General features: G+C 37.6%; 1 non-coding gene across 1 annotated transcript; it reads right to left on the bottom strand.

Moving 5' to 3' along the window:
• Positions 1–10,371: 10,371 nt before the first annotated feature.
• LOC122283492 lies at positions 10,372–10,478 on the bottom strand. Its single transcript, XR_006230894.1, has one exon. It is a non-coding gene; the product is annotated as a small nucleolar RNA R71 (small nucleolar RNA).
• Between the last annotated feature and the right edge of the window lie 7,584 nt (positions 10,479–18,062).

Below are 18,062 nucleotides of genomic sequence, written 5' to 3'. Positions count from 1 at the left end.
CACGTAGAATATTTGGTTCCAAAACATTAGGATCCACATGAATCTCACTGCTCTCTTTCTCGGATAGAGACAAATGTTGGTATAAGGATTCAATCTCATCTGCCATTGAGACAGGAGACAAAAGAAAAAGAAAAGAAAAAACCTGCACTGAGACAGGGGAGAGAACCTCTACGCAGAGAGGACGTACACCTCCCCTTTATCAATCATACAAATTGATGTATTTTAACTCATTTCGTTGGACAGTCAAAATTGTGTCATATATATATATATATATATTTTTTTTTTTTTTTTTTTGAAAAACAACCTTTGTATATCATTGAAAATCAACCTCAGCCATTATAATCTTTATCTCGACCCAAACTTTGTACAATGAAGTCAGGGACTTCTTCCACCCATATTCTTTCAACCCCCATATGTAAAGCAGTCTTTGCTAAAGAATGAGCTACTGTGTTGCTATCCCTACATGCAAATTGTATTTGCCAATCACTTCTATTTCTAAAAACCTATCTAATATCAAAGATCAGAGGACCAAAGCAAGCCATTATATCTTCATCACTTTCAACTACCATGATCACAGCTTTAACATCACCTTCAAAGTTCACCTGCTAGAAATTGAGGTCTCTGCAAATCTCCAAAGCCTTCCATAGAGCAAAACATTCTGCTATGTCTGGTTTCTGAACCCATTTTCTGTTATCACATGCTGCCATGCACCATAGCCTCACCCCGATCATTTCTTATAATTATTCCCATTCCCATCACCCCTTGCTTGACATCTAAGGAAGCATCCCAATTAACCTTCACAAAACCTGCTCCTGGTTTCGTCCATGTTGACTTCCTTGGTTTGGTCCCTTTGCTAATCTCTGCCTCTAATTTCTGCACTTGCCAAGACTACTTAAATTCCTCTAAACTATCTTTAGCCACTGCTAGTAACTTCCTTGGACATGACCATCTTTTCTCAAACACTAGCTTGTTCCTTCTCATCCATACCCTCCTTAGCTGTACTGCTACCCCTTCCAATTATTCTTGAGTCAGTTGTCTCATCAAACTTTCCCACAATTCCAAAAAGTCATCACGTGTTCTCTTACATTTCTGCACATAGCTTTGTTCATTTCCCCACACATCATTTACAACTGCACATTCCCATAATACATGCATTACTGTCTCAGCCTCTGCATTGCATATTAAGCATCTGGAGTCTTTTACAATTCTTCTCTTGAACAGATTATTTTTTGTAGCCAAAAGTTCATTTCCTGCTTTCCATAGAAAGACCTTTACTGAGTTTGGCACATTCAGTCCTCAAATATTCCTCCATCTGTCATCCATCTCCCCATCCTTCGAACCTTCTCCCTTATATCTTTTCATTCTATCCAGCTGCAGAAAATAGGCACTCTTCATAGTGAACACTCCCTTAGTGGATGGACCCCAGAACATTCTATCTTCTAAGCTGCTCTTGCTAAGTGGCATACTTAAAATCATTTCAGCTTCTTCTTTGTCAAAAATCTTCTTAACCAAGTCTGCTTTCCATTTTCCTTCCTGATTACAAATAAGCTCTTCCACCTTCGACTATTTCCTTAGCACTGATATAGGAGATTGAACTAAGTAAGAGGAAGGTTTTGGCATCCATTTATCTCCCCAGATCTGAATCTTCTTCCCATTTCCCACCATCCACCTTTATCCCTCCTTCAATAAATCACTAGCCTCCCTTATGCTCCTCTAAATCAGAGAAGGCATTGCACTTATTTTAGAGCTCAAGAAATCAACATTCTTGAAATACTTTTCTTTAAACACCACAGCAGCAAGAGAGTTTGGATTTTGAATAAACCTCCACTCTTGTTTTGCTAATAGGGCCACATTGAAGTTGCTCAAATCTCTAAAACCCATGCCTCCCATCCCTTTTTGCCCACCCATCTTATCTCATCTCCTCCAATGAAAACTCCCCTCTTTATTCTGCCTCCCCCACCAAAACTTAGAAAACATTGTAGTAATCTCATTACATAACTTTAAAGGGAGCTTAAACACACTCATGGTGTAAGTTAGAATAGCCTGTAAAACAGCTTTAATTAACACTTCTCTCTCAGCTTGAGACAAAAAATTATTTTTCCAATTAGAAATTTTCTTCCAAATCCTTTCTTTCAAATTCCTAAAAGTGTTGTATTTAGACCTTCCAACAAAAGTTGGAAGACCTAAATATTTTTCATACTTTCCACATGCCGCAGCCCCACCAGCTTCCATAATTTTTTTCTTTTCTGCAGTACGTGTATTACTACTGAAAAAAATGGATGTTTTCTCCTTATTCAAGAATTGACCCAAGGCCTTCTCATATTTTTCCAACACCCCTTGCAAGCTAACCCATTCCTCCAACCTAGCTCTCCCAAACAAAATACAATCATCTGCAAATAAGAGATTATTTATACTTATACCCCCGAGCCACTTGAATCCCCTTTGTAACTTTCTTATTTTCAGACTCATTAAGGAGACCACTCAACTCTTCAGCACACAAAATAAACAAGTAGAGAGACAAAGGGTCTCCCTGCCTCAACCCTCTTGTAGTATAGAACTTCTCCCCAGGTTTCCCATTGATCAACACAGAGAAAGACATAGAGGAAATACATTTCATAATTAGATGAACCCATTTGTCACAAAACCCCAACCTCTTCAACATAGCTTCTACATAAACCCATTCAATACGGTCATAAGCCTTTGATATATCAAATTTTATGGCCATGTTACCTACCCTCCCTTTCCTCCTAGTTTTCATGGAGTGTAATAGCTCATAAGCCACCATGATATTATCTAAAATCATCTTCCCAGGTGAAAAAGCACTCTAAGTAGGAGCAATGATCACAGATAAGATCTTCTTGAATCTATTGGAAATGATTTTCGAAATTAATTTATACAGCACATTACATAGGCTTATGGGCCTATAATTACTCACCAACAAAGGTTCTTTTATCTTTGGAATCAAAGTTATGAATGTGTAATTTAGAGAAGGATTCCATAAGTCACCATTCAGAGCTGCTAGGACAGCTTCACACACTTCATCTACTACTGTGCTCCAGTGATGTTGATAAAAACATGCTCCAAAGCCATCTGGACCAGGTGACTTTAGAGGTGCCACTTGATTAAGAGCCTCTTCCACCTCTAGTCTAGTGAAAGGCTTGGACAGTTTCTAGTTCATCTCTCTCGTGACTTTGGGTTCAATGCATCTCAAACACTCCTCCATATCATCATTTGTAGGATTGGTTGTTGTAAACAATTGCTCAAAATAGCTGCTAAAGGTCCTTTCAATCTCATTACTCCCTTGAATCCTTCTGTTTTGGTTATTAACCACCTGAGTTATAAGATTTCTCTTCCTCCTTTGATTAGCACAAGCATGGAACTATTTAGTGTTTCTATCCCAAGCTTGTACCAATTACGTTTTGTTCTCTGCCTCCATCTCACCTCTTCTTTTTCCAACAGCAACTATATCTCCTTTTTAACTCCCCTTATTTCATCAATATGATTTTTACTTTCAACTTCTTGTAAATGTTTTAATATTTTGGTTTCTTCTTTCAAATCCTTCATATCCCCTCTATTCCTCTGCCTATTCCATTTTTGAAAAGCCTCCTTACTCGTTAACAGCAATGCACCAACCTTGTTAAGAGAATCCCTACTTGCCAACTCCATTCCCCACACATTCCTCAGCACACCTGCACACTCCTCCTCTAAAGCCCAATAGGCTTCATATTTATTTCCTTCCCCTTCAAAGCATGAACTACTAAGGGTTTATGATCCGAGGTTCTTGCAGCAAGTGTAACGCCTTGGTCCCGTAGGGGTCGGAGAATTACTACATATCACTTATAAACTTGCATCTCATCAAACCTAAAAATCCTTAAAGACTTCGAAAATAATAAACAATATCATATTTTCCACAACTAACGCTTAATGATGTCCATATAGTCATTTCCATGAATAACATAAATCAAAGGGTCCACAATTTCCCATTAGTCCTAACAAAATAACTGAAAAAAAAATCCTAGTCTTACTAAGTCCAGAAACAATAAAAAATCTAAGGAACAACAGAAAGTCCTTCTATTAACAGTACCCTAAAGAATCCAACACTCTTTCCCCATCATCTGAACCTTCCACATCCACATTCACAAATTTCTATTCTTGATCCTCAGCTTTACCATCCATATCATCTGAAAAATATTTGGAGATATGGGGATGAGTTATCAACAACTCAGTAAGTAAAGCACATATACTAGTGTGTACAACATGAGCATTTTCATAGAGTATCATATGCAGGAAACATAAACATTTCATTTTCAAATGCAAATCTTAAAGCATATTATTAGGGAAAACAGAGCGACATTTCAATCTTTTCATATTCAGAATAAAACAACTATTCATATTCAAAAACACTTTGGCATAATATAACTGAACATTCTCATCTTATCATATCGTATCGTATCGTATCATATCAAATACCATGTTTAACCCCCGTGGTAGGGTTGTGCTATCCCCGGTGGTCAAACCAGGCGTATCATATTGTGAAACTTTTCCTTTTTCAATCTTGGAGTCCCGAATGTGCACACAGGAAAGAACACATAAAAGACCACTTTGTTTCCAAAGTGGTTGTACTCATATCATATCATGTTGGTACCAAACATATCACGTGAACTAGTATCATCATATCATAACCATATTCAGAATCAGAATAATAACATATAAGTATGCCAAAAGTTTTTCATATTCATATCATATTAAACCACATGCTGAACACATTCATATCATTTTCTACTGATCAATAACATATCCAAAACATTTCATAAAACATGTAAAAAAATCTCGAATATCATATTCATTCTTTTGCACATTTCATAAACATGTCAAATATTGTTCATGTCTACACTATTCATGTCAAAAATTATTTTTCTCTTTCATATAGATTTTTCATGAGTGAGTACAAAACACATATATTGAGGTTGTTTTCATATTTTCTTTTAAAAACATAATAATGCCCATTTTACAAACCAATCTCAATTCATTTATTTCCTTTTATGCAAATCTAGCATAGGAACCCCGTTTACCTGATTCCTGCAGCGTATTATCAATGCCTTGAATTCGACCTCTATTAGCCTCGTCACCTATTCATAAAAATAAATATACAGTAAGTGTTAAAGACTTAAAATCGCCACTTCGATCTAATTAATTAAAATCCATAATTCCACATCAAATATCAACACATTAACATAAACAAAACAACCACATAATAATCTCTGAACAGCCCACATTTCAACCCAATCTGCCATATACCCACTTCAATACTAACCTATACACCCATCAACCAACATCAAACTCAATTAATAGAAATATCAACACCAATACAACAACCCAAATCTCAAACAACCACCAACTCAACCAAATAAGCAATAACTACATTAACCTTTTCTCCATTCACAACTCCACAAAATAAAATGTCCAAATCTTCTTAAATTCTACTCTGCACCCATCGATATTCTTTACTGTTTATACCCAAACAAAAACCAGTGACACAATTAAAAATCTACTCAAATTGTAGCACTAAAACCCCAAGCAAAACAAAGTAGAAGCACGGGTTGCAATAGAAAAATAATATAACTTTACAAAAAAATTACAAGGAAAAACAGAAACCGGGTGGAAGAGAGAATGACGCAAAAGAGGGAGAGGAACATATGAAATTGAAAGAAATCTACCAGTGAGAAGAAGAAAGAAAGAAAAGCAAAAAAAAATAAAAAATAAAAAATAAATACCCAAAAAAAAAAACAGAGGAAAGTGAGAGAGATGAGAGATCTAGAGAGAAAATTACCAACTTGCAAAATCCTCCAAAAATGCAGCAAGAAAAACACAAGGAAGGTAGAATGGGCACGAGAAGGAAGGAACCTAATGAGAACTAAAAAGGTTTGAAAGTGAGGATAAGGAGTTGCAGTTGAGAGGAAAAAAAAATGCAGAACTTGAAGAAACTGAAACCAAAAAGTGAAGAAAAAAAAACCGTCTGAGAAGGAAAAGGAAGCTTTATGCCTTACCTGAAACGACACCACTTCAAGGGATATTATTGGGCTTTCCTCTAGTATGGGCCACAGCCTAGGCTTTACAGCAAGCACCTCAACCCATACTTCATTATAAAACCCTAGCCAATCAGGATTAGCAACAGCCCTATCTAGCCGTTCCTTAGTGAAAGAATCATCATCATGCATGTTACTCCATGTAAATTTATCACCCTTCCACCCTAGGTCATGAAGGCACCCACCCTCTAGCACTTCCCTGAACATGGCCATCTGCCTTTCAGCCTTTGGTTTACCCCCATACTTTTCATCATTCGTAAGAATTTCATTAAAATCACCAACAATACACCAACCAAGCTTACATTCTGGTTTTAGTGATTTTAACAACTCCCAAGATTCCTTCATTTTCCTTACATCAGGATGCCCATAGAACCCTGTGAGCAACCACTTCAACTTCTCATCATCATCAACCACCCATGCATTAACATGCCTCTGAGAATAGTTCACAATCTCCACCTTAACCAAATCATCCCATAACATCAATAATCCACCACTTCTACCACCTAACTGCACTAGAAAATAGCTTGCAAGTCTCAATCTCCTACGCAACCAATCAAAATTACCACTACTGCATTTAGTTTCCATAATAAAAATAATATTGGGTTTGTTCACCTCTACTATTTTGCAAAGGTCTTGAACTACACAAGGATTCCCCAATCCTCGGCAGTTCCAACTCAAGAGTTTCATAATAATTGGGTGGGCTGGTTGACAGCCTCCGCCATTTCAATAATATCAACTAATCCAGCTTTCCCATCCTTCTCACTGGCCTGACTTGTAGCCTTTTTATTCAACACCTCCTCTCCTAGCTCCACCCCCCCCCCCCCTCTTTCTTTTATTATTTTCCCCTTTTTCCACTTCTACCTCAACCTTCCTCCCTTTTGCTCGAGCCCTCCTCTTCCACTCTCCCTTTTTTTTAAACTTCCCTTTAGGATTATCACTCTCAATCGGTAATGGAATCCTTCCTCGCATTTCCTCCACCTCTACCACCCTTCCTTCCTCACATACCTCAATCTCCCCTTGTGAAACTTTCTGCTCACTCCCTTTCCCCATCAAAATCTCCCCCTCCCCTACTCCCCCTTCCCCACTCTTCTCACTTATTACAATTTTTCCACCAGTTTCCTACCTCATTGTTTCTTCATTTCTTCTCCTTTCCTCTATTTTCATCCAAAACCTCCTCTTCTTCCCTTCTATCACTATCACCCTCCCCTAGCATAACTAATTTTTCCTTTTTAAAACCCGCAAACCCCCTCCCTCCTCTTCCATCTTGCTATTATTTTTCCCCTCCTCCCCTGTTTGGTTACTCTTAACAAATCTCATACGAGGTCCTTGGCTTGCTCTCATCCATGTCCCAAACTGCTCTTCCCCCTCCTCATTTGCCTCCTGATTCTTACATCCTCTCTCTCCATGAACTATGCATCTACATGAAAAACAAAAGCGAGGCAACTTCTCATAACTGAACGGAATCCACACCCCTTCCCCTTTTACCATGACTGTTCTACTTCTCGCCAAAGACTTAGTTAAATCCAGGTCAATTTGGACTCTAAGAAAGTTACCCCATCCACTTCCATCCTCCTAAGTCTCCACTTCCTCCAATTTGTTCCCCCCTTGCTTTTGTCATATAAGCTAATGGTAGATTGTGCATTCTCAACGAAAAGCTTTCCCGTCCAAAAATCGTTCTCTGTGGTGGAGTAAATCCATCAAACGCCTTTAGTGCAAGCAAATAGCCATCTAACAGCCCCCCTCCCCCATATCCTAATCTTGTCTGTGTGTGTGTCAAATGTTATCACAAACACATTACCACTCAACTCTGTGAAGATCGCGGCCTTACTCACCCTCCATACTTTAGCCATTGTTGATCCCAGAACTTCCTTACTGATACTTCTCTTCAAACAGACCTTCCCCACCAAGCTACGATCCTCCTTGTAATGTAAATCATCCGCATTTTCTTCATCAAACACTATATTTTCTGCTTTCCCTTCCGATAACCGGAATTTTTTCCATTTTTCTTTCAAAAGATTCATCTCCACCACCGTTCTCCGTCGTAACTAACCCTTCCTTCCTTCCCTCCACTCCAGTCCCTGCCACTAACCAGGTCCCAAGAGAATCTTTTTTCTTTTCCATTATAACTAACCCCTCGTGTCTTTCACACACTACGACTTCACCTTTCTTTTCCCCAAGAGAGAAAAAGAGAGAAGAATTATAAAGTTGTGTCATATTTATGATAACAAATGAGTGAGATGGATTTTTAGGCATGTTTTGTGAGATGCCCTTCCATTCCTTTCATGTTTTGTGATTGCGTGATTGGGGGACAATACTTGTACTCCACGACAACTAATTGGGCCCAACCCATAATTGATGGCTTGCAAAATTTCATATTGCAGATTTTACAAGTTCGCTCGAGCGGAGGCTTTTGGCCGCTCGAGCGAATTCAGGCAGATTCAAACGCTCGACTGCCGCTCGACAGGGAGCTCGAGCAGGTTGCTGAAAAACGAAGATCACTCGAGCAGAGACATTGGCCGCTCGAGCGAAATCAGGTAGAGTCGAACGCTCGATGTGCGCGCGATAGGACGCTCGAGCGAAATCAGGCAGAGTCGAACGCTCGACGCGCGCTCGACACCCCGCTCGAGCGAACATCGTATTTTGACAGATTTTAGGTTTTCCGCCGTGGGACCATATAAAAGGCCATTCTTCACTCTAGAGCCGCGAGTTTTGACTGGAGAACACTCTTTGGGAGAGAAAAACATAGCTAGAGGGATTCAAATCATTTGTTTTGGATACGGAATTCCAATTTATTGCACGTACGTTGGATTCATACACGAGCACGAACGGGAGAAAGGCGTTGAATCGTTCTCTTGAGCTTTTGACGACCAGTTGAGGCTGCAAGGAGGATTTTTCAGTGTTTATTTTCTTCTTCCCATCTTCTCAGAACAATTATGGTGAATTCGTTTATGTTGAATTCCAATTCTAGTATGAGCTAAATTTTCTTCTTTCTAGGAAAACGATGTAACCTAATTCCGAACTATGCTTGTTTGTCCATGCTAATTTAATGCAATTCTCTCTTTATTTATCTGATTTATTCTGAGTTTAATGCTTCTAATTAACTGGTCATTGATTAGATGATTATTAATCTTGTGATTTGCTATCGAAAGAGGGAATCATAGGGTAGATCTTGGATATTTCAGCATAGGTAAGTATAGAGATCGAAAGACTTGTATGAACCTGTGTAGTAATTAAATCATTGGTTTTATTGCGTTCTTGATTATTTTATTTGCATACTCTTGTGTGAATTGATAAACTAGAATCACTTCCAATTGACTATCGAAAGAGGCTTTTGGATGAATTAGAGATTTGCTAATAGACAAAAGAGGTTTAAGTTAAATTAGCTGGATGAGAAAAGCATAGTGAAGAATTATGGTGAAATCGATTTCCTAGAAGTTTTCTTCCCTATTGAATTTGATCTTCAAACATCAGTTTTACTTTCTTTACTTATTTCTCTTGAGTTGATCTAGTTTTAATTGCTACTACAAAAACCTTAGCGATTCCTCTAGATCAAATTGAGATTAGCATAATTTTGGTATTTGGCAAGAGTAAGGTACCAATCCCTGAGGACGATACTCTTCTTATTACTTTACTATAAAACTACGATATTGTGCACTTGCAGTTTTGCACCGGTCAAGTTTTTGGCGCCGTTGCCGGGGATTGGTTTATTCTTATTCTTTTTGTCAATATCGATACAAAGTAATCTTGGTTTTAATTTAGAATTTTGTTTTAATTTGTTCTACAGGTGTGTTTTTGACGTTGGATGCGCCGTGCTAGATCTCGTGATATTCTTCCTGTTGATCCGGAGATTGAAAGAACTCTTAGATCACTAAGAAGAAATAAGATACTAGTCATGGCTGAAGAAGATCGTGAGGTACTACCACGCACCTTGAAGGACTATGTACGGCCAGTTGTGAATGGAAATTACTCGAGCATAATGCGCCAGCCAATCAATGCCAACAACTTTGAGCTCAAACCAGCTTTGATTAGCATTGTGCAGCAGGCTCAATTCAGTGGATCACCACTTGATGATCCCAATATTCACCTGGCTATGTTTTTGGAGATTTGTGATACTGTGAAGATTAATGGTGTTACTGAAGACACCATTAGACTGAGATTGTTTCCCTTCTCTTTGAGGGACAAGGCTAGAGGTTGGCTACAATCTCTACAACAGGGAAGCATCGTTAGTTGGCAGGACATGGCTGAGAGGTTTCTTGCTAAATTCTTTCCTCCTGCCAAAACAGCCCAACTCAGGAGTGAGATTGGCCAATTCAAGCAAAATGATTTTGAGTCACTCTATGAAGCATGGGAAAGGTATAAGGACTTGATTCGATGTTGCCCACAACATGGATTGCCAGATTGGTTGCAAGTTCAGATGTTCTATAATGGGTTAAATGGGCAAACTCGAACTATAGTTGATGCTGCTTCTGGTGGAACTTTGATGTCGAAGACAGCTGAAGGTGCTACTGCACTTTTGGAGGAAATGGCCTCAAACAACTATCAATGGCCAACTGAGAGGATTTTGGCTAAGAAGGTAGCTGGAATTCATGAATTGGAGCCGATAGCAGCTCTTTCCGCTCAAGTAGCTACTCTATCTCATCAGATTTCAGCCTTGACAACTCAAAGGATACCACAAAGTACAGAATATGTTGCATCCACAAGCATGATAGTTCCAAGCAATGAGGCGAGTCAAGAGCAAGTTCAATATGTCAATAATCGGAACTACAATTATCGTGGTAATCCTATGCCAAATTACTATCATCCAGGGCTTAGAAATCATGAGAATTTGTCATATGGAAATACCAAGAATGTGTTGCAACCTCAACATCCTCCAGGATTTGATAGCCAACCAAGCGAGAAGAAGATGTCACTTGAGGATGCCATGGTTTCCTTTGTTCAGGAGACCAATGCAAGGTTTAAAAAGACTGATTCACGGTTGGACAACATTGAGACTCATTGTAGCAATATGGGAGCTGCTATAAAGAATATTGAAGTGCAAATTGGGCAACTAGCCACTACCATCAATGCCCAACAAAGAGGAGCTTTTCCCAGCAACACTGAAGTGAATCCAAAGGAACAATGCAAGGCCATCACACTTAGGAGTGGAAAAGAAATAGAGAGGTCACCATTAAAGGAGAGCAAGTCAACCCCTACAGCTGTGAACATTGGCCAAAGCAAGAATAAAGTAGAAGAAGATGAGATTGTCAATGATACACTAGAGGAGACCGACTTTGCTCCTACAATTTCATTTCCTGACAATCCTCCTATTTTTGCTCCTCCACTTCCTTACCCTCAGCGTTTTCAAAAGCAAAAACTAGATAAGCAATTTTCTAAGTTTTTGGATATTTTTAAGAAAATTCACATTAATATTCCTTTTGCAGATGCCTTGGAACAAATGCCAAATTATGTCAAATTCCTGAAGGACATCATTTCCAAGAAGAGAAGATTGGAAGAGTTTGAAACAGTGAAGCTTTCTAAAGAATGCAGTGCCATTCTTCAAAAGAAATTGCCTCAAAAATTGAAAGATCCGGGGAGTTTCACTTTGCCTTGCACTATTGGAGATTCATTTTTTGATAGAGTCTTATGTGATCTTGGTGCTAGCATTAATCTTATGCCACTTTCTGTTTGCAGGAAATTAGGACTTGAAGAGATGAAGACTACAACAATCTCTTTGCAACTAGCGGATCGGTCCATCAAGTATCCACGTGGAATCATAGAAGACGTATTGGTAAAAGTGGATAAATTTATCTTCCCTGCTAATTTTGTGGTGTTAGACATGGAAGAAGATGAAGAAGTCCCACTAATTCTTGGTCGACCATTCTTGGCCACGGGACGAGCTTTGATTGATGTTCAAAAGGGTGAGTTAACATTGAGAGTGAACAAGGAAGAAGTTATGTTCAACATTTACCAAGCCATGAGAATTCCAGAAGAGCCAAGCACTTGTTTTCGGATTGATGACATTAAGCAATGTGAAGAAAAGGCCTTTAAAGAAGATGCACCAGCCAATCACCTAGAACGAGCCTTGCAGCAAGATACATCACTTAGCAATGAAGTGGAGAGGAACTGTACTCTTATTCCTCTTAGAGATCCCGATTGAGGAAGATTGAAAAGTCTGGCTGTAGACTTTAAAACAAGCGCTTATGGGAGACAACCCATAGATCTATCTTTATTTCTTTCATTTATTTTATTATCTTTATTTATTTAAGTTTTAATAAATTGGTTTTTGATGCAGGTTTATTTAGCAAGAATAAAGAGCTGGAAAATTTTAAAACCTCGGAAGGTTCACCATGAAACCAGGGAAGTTCCTTTATTTCTTCAATCCTTTTTACTTTTGCATCACAATGAGGACATTGCTTAGTTTAAGTTTGGGGGTGTAAACTCCTATAATCATTTGATCCTCTTGTTTTCTAAGTCTTGGGTTGTTGATGGGTTGTATGAGTCTCTTACCAAGCATGCATTGGAGTAAGATTGAATTCTCTATGACTCTGAAATTTGTAATTGAAGATGGTTTTGAGAAAAATTTTCAAAAATTTCTTTTATGTCAAGTGAAGTTTTGTGGGTACTTTGGTTTAAATCTTTGACCTTGAACACAATTGAGCACATAGTCGTTTTTCTCTTATTCTATTTTGCTTATGAAGAGAAGAAGTTGAATTAATTGAAAGAGGGAGGTTCGATTTTGCTTTGCTCTAGAATCCGTTGATGGGTCCTTGAGGCGAAATCCTAGTCGAGACCAAATATTAGAGAAATGATCTAGGCATTTCTTTGGCATAACCAAAAAGCTTTCCCAGCCGTCCTAAATGTCATGCCATCATTACATGGTGTGTTTCCATAGTCAACCCCCTTGAGCCTTCATGAGCCTTTATTGATTCTTTAAACTACATAAACCATGCCCGCTCTAAGCCTGAAAAACAATGAATCTACCGTTAATAGTTTGAGAAAATACTTTGGTGGAGAGTTACTTTTAAAAGAGAAAATTGGTTTCATTATGAAAAGTATTATGTTTGCTCTGTTTGATCAAAGAAAAAGAAGAAGAAGAAAGGAAGTGATAAAAAAAAAAAAAAAAAAAAAAAAAATAAAGAAAAGAAAAGAAAAGAAAAAGAAGTCGCCAAGCGGAAAGTGAATTACCTCAAATTTTGTTAAGGGAAGTGTTGGTATTACATCAATGATTACAGCAATAATAATGCCACAAGTATGAGCATATTGCCAAGAAAGAGCTATGATTTGAATCATGTGAGTTTCTCTTTTAATGTTCTTTTCACTAAGTATTTTCCCAGTTTGATTTAATTTCCCATATCCAGTTCTTTCTTAACCCTCACCCTATGGCCTATCATTACAACCTTAATAAAGACCTTTTGATCTTTGATTTTGGTGTTGACTACATTAGTGGAGAGGATTTCTGAAAATTGGACTTATAGGGTTAAGTTTTAAGAGAATTCTTCTGATTTTGGTTGTTCTACTTTTATCTGAGTTTGCAGGTGGTTTGAGGTTAAATTGACTATATCACACACACACTCAAGGTCTTAGCTTTAGGTTGAAGTAAACGCCTAACTCTTGCTTGACAAATTGCAAAATTTTTGATTGATTTTCTTGCTATCTTTGATGTTAAAAGAGTAAGATACTAGAGATGAAATCTAAATTCATAAAAGCTTGGTGAATGATGATACTTCTCTTTGAGGTCAAGTTGATATTGCCTAAACTATCATTTGTTTTTCTTTTTGTTTGAGGACAAACAAAGTTGTAAGTTTGGGGGTATTTGATGGCTTGCAAAATTTCATATTGCAGATTTTACAAGTTCGCTCGAGCGGAGGCTTTTGGCCGCTCGAGCGAATTCAGGCAGATTCAAACGCTCGACTGCCGCTCGACAGGGAGCTCGAGCAGGTTGCTGAAAAACGAAGATCGCTCGAGCGGAGACATTGGCCGCTCGAGCGAAATCAGGCAGAGTCGAACGCTCGATGTGCGCGCGATAGGACGCTCGAGCGAAATCAGGCAGAGTCGAACGCTCGACGCGTGCTCGACACCCCGCTCGAGCGAACATCGTATTTTGACAGATTTTAGGTTTTCCGCCGTGGGACCATATAAAAGGCCATTCTTCACTCTAGAGCTGCGAGTTTTGACTGGAGAACACTCTTTGGGAGAGAAAAACATAGCTAGAGGGATTCAAATCATTTGTTTTGGAGACGGAATTCCAATTTATTGCACGTACGTTGGATTCATACACGAGCACGGACGGGAGAAAGGCGTTGAATCGTTCTCTTGAGCTTTTGACGACCAGTTGAGGCTGCAAGGAGGATTTTTCAGTGTTTATTTTCTTCTTCCCATCTTCTCAGAACAATTATGGTGAATTCGTTTATGTTGAATTCCAATTCTAGTATGAGCTAAATTTTCTTCTTTCTAGGAAAACGATGTAACCTAATTCCGAACTATGCTTGTTTGTCCATGCTAATTTAATGCAATTCTCTCTTTGTTTATCTGATTTATTCTGAGTTTAATGCTTCTAATTAACTGGCCATTGATTAGATGATTATTAATCTTGTGATTTGCTATCGAAAGAGGGAATCATAGAGTAGATCTTGGATATTTCAGCATAGGTAAGTATAGAGATCGAAAGACTTGTATGAACCTGTGTAGTAATTAAATCATTGGTTTTATTGCGTTCTTGATTATTTTATTTGCATACTCTTGTGTGAATTGATAAACTAGAATCACTTCCAATTGACTATCGAAAGAGGCTTTTGGATGAATTAGAGATTTGCTAATAGACAAAAGAGGTTTAAGTTAAATTAGCTGGATGAGAAAAGCATAGTGAAGAATTATGGTGAAATCGATTTCCTAGAAGTTTTCTTCCCTATTGAATTTGATCTTCAAACATCAGTTTTACTTTCTTTGCTTATTTCTCTTGAGTTGATCTAGTTTTAATTGCTACTACAAAAACCTTAGCGATTCCTCTAGATAAAATTGAGATTAGCATAATTTTGGTATTTGGCAAGAGTAAGGTACCAATCCCTGAGGACGATACTCTTCTTATTACTTTACTATAAAACTACGATACTGTGCACTTGCAGTTTTGCACCGGTCAATAATATAGAAAAAATACCTCATCTTTTATTATATCAATGAAATTAAAAATTATATATAATTGAAATATTATTTTATAATATTATTTTATTTTAAAATTTAAAAAATTAAATTATTTAATATATTTCATTTAAAAATTTTAAAAAAATTAAATAAAATGAAATAAAAACATTTGTGTAAAATATAAATAAATTAACCACGCCTAAAAGTAAAAGCCACATGATACAGTAAGTAACATGGGCTCTAAAGCGGAGATACAGGTATCAAGGGTTCTCCTTGTGAAACTCCAGCTGATGGAAATGGAACATAAGCTTGAAAGTGAAAGCTAGTTAATAGTACTTGGGAAGTTCTGAAGCGGAGATAGAGCCAGATAATACCAAATAACGCTCAAAGAAGATATGGTGCACTCAGATCAAGATACCTGCACAAAAGTCTAAACACCCCTCTCATATTATATGCAAGAGTTAAAAAAATATTCCAAATAACTACTGCAAGATTACCAAACAAAAAAATTAAAAAAATAAATAAATAAATAAAATTACTACTGAATGAAGGCATATCATTCTTCAAATTAACAAAGTATGAGTCCTGAACCCTGAAGTTGTTGGAGGCGCCTAGCAGGAGAGAATAAAGAAAGCCAAATACGACGTTGCAAAACATAAACCCACATTTCTAGCTGTTGTTGCCGATTGTAAAGCCTCTTGGTGCATCAAATCTTATAACCAAAATATAACAACACAGGCAATCAATGATGCAATTCTAAAACCAATTTTGATTTGTGAGTAACTCGCACCCCATGGACTCGGAGCTGTTTCCTCACCCATGCATTCTTATAGGAGATTAAGTTCCATTCGACCCAAAGGCCATTGGTTTCAGTTGAAATTGTCACCTGATGTATTTGAAGTTTCCACATCCAAGAATGGTCAATTGGGTTTAGGGGCATGCATTATGTCATTATGTAGACCATGACCATTTATATGTGCCTGTACATGTATTTTTATGTGTTTTTTTGCTTGTGTCGAGAAGGTAATGCCCATGTAATCCTATAAACAAAACATTTTCTGGATATAACTGACAGAAATCTGTGTGACAGTTAAACAATTAACTGGCATTGAGAAAGCAAAAGGATGTTAGCCAAAATGCAATAAGAGCATAATGAAAATAAATCAAAGTTCAGAAACAAAGAAAGAAATATCTACCATCACCACGGGGTAAAGCACTGGAATTTTCTACGAGAGCCTTGAGATGCTCAGGAGCTCTGAAGTATCCCAACAGAAGGCTATAATCAATTATCCGCTGAGATTCTAAGAACATACAATCCAGAGAAATTTGTCTATGGAGGAAAAAAGAAATCCACTGACCATCATAAGTTAACACACTACCATTTCATAAAATCATATTAATATAGAAAAATATCATGAAAAAAGAATACAATCCAGTAAGTAGTGATAGCTGGTAATATATCCAATTCACTCTGAAGTCTGTCATTTCATAGATTCTCTACTGTATAGGATAATCAACTTATTAAACCAGTGTCAAAATCTAAGGTTTTGTAGCAGTTACAACAAAAACCACTAGCGTTGGGTACATCGGTTACGTCAACCTTTGAATACTCATTTAAACTGGATTTCAAGATTCAGGAAGTGAACCAAGTGTGCACTTTCCTTCTCATTCTGTCCTTGCTAAATAAAAAGACAAAAAATTAAAACCAACTCATGAAGCATTGAAGTACCGTTATTATAGAAATCAATGAGCGAGCACTAATGTCCACATATTGAATTTTCCTCTGTGCATGGTTTGCAAGGCTATACAATTCAAGATAAGATGTGGAGGATGTGCAGAAACCAGTGAGTCTGCTCAATTAACCGCTGCGACTTGAGATTTCTTTCCCAGTCTCTCAGTTATTTACTGTTATCATTCTCATCAGTTACAAAATTGGTTAGTAATTACTAATTAGAGAGTTTTTTAGGGATTCTATAGGGAGCTCGAGGGGAGATGAGTCCCATTCTCACTGATCTCTACAAGGTCTGAAGGTTTTGAGCCACATAGGAATGTGGACTTCAACTGAATCCACCATAACTAACAGCCGCTTGGTTGCTCTCAATTGGAGCTTGATTATTTGGGTACTCTGCACAAGTTTGTTGGCTCAGAAATAGAGCTTATTACTCCAGTAATTTTCTTAAGCGTTTTCGGTAAAAAAATAATAATAATAATCTTAAATCACACATCATATCCCTCCCTCCCTTCCTTTTATGAGTTACACAATCACTCAGTGGGTTTTGAATCCACAGAAGCAAATAAATCAATTAAGGTTTGAGCTTAAAGTATTTCAATGTTTCCTAAGTCTTGGTATCAAATTCATTACTAATAAGGAAGCTGATCACTAATAGGTTGCAAAATCAAAGTTCACATCACAATTTCTATAATAAGAGAACTTACCTAAAAAGAGATTCTCACAATAATTTGTCCATATGAAATGCATATGACAGATCCCGATCTTTCAATGTGGTAGTCTCATCAATTTTGTCTTTATCTGTGAATCATCCTTGAGATGATCCTTTCAGATCATAACGACGGTGAATTTGTAGTTCTGTGCAAAACATATTCCCCATGACCACAAAACGTACCTACCAAGAAAATGATCAAAGAAACACATAATCACAAGTTTCCTCCATAACAGAAAGGAAACAAGAGCCATATGACAGGATGACAGAATCAAAGATCATCTCTGTAACAGACAGTATAATCATACTAGAAAGGCTATACACAATCAACAAGGATCTCTGTAACGGCTCCGTATTCCACATGGTTTGGACTTAAAACAGTTCAAGCTAACACTCAACTTGGAAGCAATTTCAATTT

This window comes from Carya illinoinensis, chromosome 11 (assembly GCF_018687715.1).
Source record: "Carya illinoinensis cultivar Pawnee chromosome 11, C.illinoinensisPawnee_v1, whole genome shotgun sequence".
NCBI classification, from domain to species: Eukaryota; Viridiplantae; Streptophyta; class Magnoliopsida; order Fagales; family Juglandaceae; genus Carya; species Carya illinoinensis.
The sequence above is the reverse complement of the archived record's forward strand: the minus strand, read 5'-3'. Positions and strand labels throughout refer to the sequence as shown.